Here is a 3344-nt window from a genome sequence, read left to right on the forward strand (position 1 = left end):
CGAGGCTGACGTCGGGGAGGGATGACATCTTTTGGAGTGTAGTGGGTCTGTGACACTTCGTGTCAGCCGAAGAAGACCAGGAGACGGTCACCGATACGCCTGCGGTGGTGGTGACGATGCTTGTTCGTGCGGAGCGTGCGTATCTCTTGCAGGTGATGCGTATTTTGATTTAGTTGGCGTGGTGGCTGTTGTTGAGTTATGATGCTCCTTTGGCTCAGTTGGTAGAGCGTCAGTCTCATAATCTGAAGGTCGCCAGCTCGAGCCTGGCAGGGAGCACTTCTTTGCCTCTTTTTGCTCGATCAACGTTTGCTATCTCTTACGGCGCTTACACGACCCCCACAGCCTCTTACGCTCCAATGGTGCATCGCACCTTTCACTATAACATCTAGCCATCATGTGCGTCGTTCAATTCGGCTTGCTCCCCGTTGTCATCCTCGTTGGCTCGAGCTCAAGTCCGAGTGGGGGGTTCGCAATTTGGAAGCTCTCGGTTTATCGTGAACCGTTACTCAAAGGCAATCGGTGTCGTCGTAAGCGCCGCAGAGACATACGACACATTGCAATTCCCACACAAATATGACGGCGTGGCGGAGGCGTCGTCGTGGCGATTGGTCCGATGCGAAATGCGCCAGCCATCACTTTGACTAGAAGATTGGCTCTGGCATTTGTGACCGAGGATGCACCACAACCACACTGCTGAGTAGCGGTAAAGTGCGTGAAATGCGAGGCTGACGTCGGGGAGGGATGACATCTTTTGGAGTGTAGTGGGTCTGTGACACTTCGTGTCAGCCGAAGAAGACCAGGAGACGGTCACCGATACGCCTGCGGTGGTGGTGACGATGCTTGTTCGTGCGGAGTGTGCGTATGTCTTGCATGTGATGCGTATTTTGATTTGGTTGGCGTGGTGGCTGTTGTTGAGTTATGATGCTCCTTTGGCTCAGTTGGTAGAGCGTCAGTCTCATAATCTGAAGGTCGCCAGTTCGAGCCTGGCAGGGAGCACTTCTTTGCCTCTTTTTGCTCTATCAGCGTCTGCTATCTCTTACGGCGTTTACACGACCCCCACAGCCTCTTACGCTCCAATGGTGCATCGCACCTTTCACTATAACATCTAGCCATCATGTGCGTCTCTTAATTCGGCTTGCTCCCCGCTGTCATCCTCATTGGCTCGAGTTCAAGCCCGAGTGGGGGGTTCGCAATTTGAAAGCTCTCAGTTTATCGTGAACCGTTACTCAAAGGCAATCGGTGTCGTCGTAAGCTCCGCAGAGACATACGACACATTGCAATTCCCACACAAATATGACGGCGTGGCGGAGGCGTCGTCGTGGCGATTGGTCCGATACGAAATGCGCCAGCCATCACTTTGACTAGAAGATTGGCTCTGGCATTTGTGACCGAGGATGCATCACAACCACACTGTTGAGTAGCGGTAAAGTGCGTGAAATGCGAGGCTGACGTCGGGGAGGGATGACATCTTTTTGGAGTGTAGTGGGTCTATGACACTTCGTGTCAGCCGAAGAAGACCAGGAGACGGTCACCGATACGCCTGCGGTGGTGGTGACGATGCTTGTTCGTGCGGAGCGTGCGTATCTCTTGCAGGTGATGCGTATTTTGATTTAATTGGCGTGGTGGCTGTTGTTGAGTTATGATGCTCCTTTGGCTCAGTTGGTAGAGCGTCAGTCTCATAATCTGAAGGTCGCCAGTTCGAGCCTGGCAGGGAGCACTTCTTTGCCTCTTTTTGCTCGATCAACGTTTGCTATCTCTTACGTCGCTTACACGACCCCCACAGCCTCTTACGCTCCAATGGTGCATCGCACCTTTCACTATAACATCTAGCCATCATGTGCGTCGTTCAATTCGGCTTGCTCCCCGTTGTCATCCTCGTTGGCTCGAGTTCAAGTCCGAGTGGGGGGTTCGCAATTTGGAAGCTCTCGGCTTATCGTGAAGCGTTACTCAAAGGCAATCGGTGTCGTCGTAAGCGCCGCAGAGACATACGACACATTGCAATTCCCACACAAATATGACGGCGTGGCGGAGGCGTCGTCGTGGCGATTGGTCCGATGCGAAATGCGCCAGCCATCACTTTGACTAGAAGATTGGCTCTGGCATTTGTGACCGAGGATGCACCACAACCACACTGCTGAGTAGCGGTAAAGTGCGTGAAATGCGAGGCTGACGTCGGGGAGGGATGACATCTTTTGGAGTGTAGTGGGTCTGTGACACTTCGTGTCAGCCGAAGAAGACCAGGAGACGGTCACCGATACCGCCTGCGGTGGTGGTGACGATGCTTGTTCGTGTGGAGCGTGCGTATGTCTTGCATGTGATGCGTATTTTGATTTATTTGGCGTGGTGACTGAGGTATGATGCTCCTTCTGCTCAGTTGCTAGTAGCGTCAGTCGTCATAATCATGAAGGTCGCCAGCTCGAGCCTGGCAGGGAGCACTTCTTTGCCTCTTTTTGCTCGATCAACGTTTGCTATCTCTTACGGCGCTTACACCACCCCCACAGCCTCTTACGCTCCAATGGTGCATCGCACCTTTCACTATAACATCTAGCCATCATGTGCGTCGTTCAATTCGGCTTGCTCCCCGTTGTCATCCTCGTTGGGTCGAGTTCAAGTCCGAGTGGGGGGGTTCGCAATTTGGAAGCTCTCGGTTTACCGTGAACCGTTACGCAAAGGCAATCGGTGTCGTCGTAAGCGCCGCAGAGACATACGACACATTGCAATTCCGACACAAATATGACGGCGTGGCGGAGGCGTCGTCGTGGCGATTGGTCCGATGCGAAATGCGCCAGCCATCACTTTGACTAGAAGATTGGCTCTGGCATGTGTGACCGATAATGCACCACAACCACACTGATGAGTAGCGGTAAAGTGCGTGAAATGCGATGCTGCCGTCGGGGAGGGATGACATCTTTTGGAGTGTAGTGGGTCTATGACACTTCGTGTCAGCCGAAGAAGACCAGGAGACGGTCACCGATACGCCTGCGGTGGTGGTGACGATGCTTGTTCGTGCGGAGCGTGCGTATGTCTTGCATGTGATGCGTATTTTGATTTGGTTGGCGTGGTGGCTGTTGTTGAGTTATGATGCTCCTTTGGCTCAGTTGGTAGAGCGTCAGTCTCATAATCTGAAGGTCGCCAGTTCGAGCCTGGCAGGGAGCACTTCTTTGCCTCTTTTTGCTCTATCAGCGTTTACTATCTCTTACGGCGCTTACACGACCCCCACAGCCTCTTACGCTCCAATGGTGCATCGCACCTTTCACTATAACATCTAGCCATCATGTGCGTCGTTCAATTCGGCTTGCTCCCCGTTGTCATCCTCGTTGGGTCGAGTTCAAGTCCGAGTGGGG

The sequence above is a fragment of the Phytophthora infestans genome, genomic scaffold (genome assembly GCF_000142945.1).
Source record: "Phytophthora infestans T30-4 supercont1.50 genomic scaffold, whole genome shotgun sequence".
Lineage (NCBI taxonomy): Eukaryota > Oomycota > Peronosporomycetes > Peronosporales > Peronosporaceae > Phytophthora > Phytophthora infestans.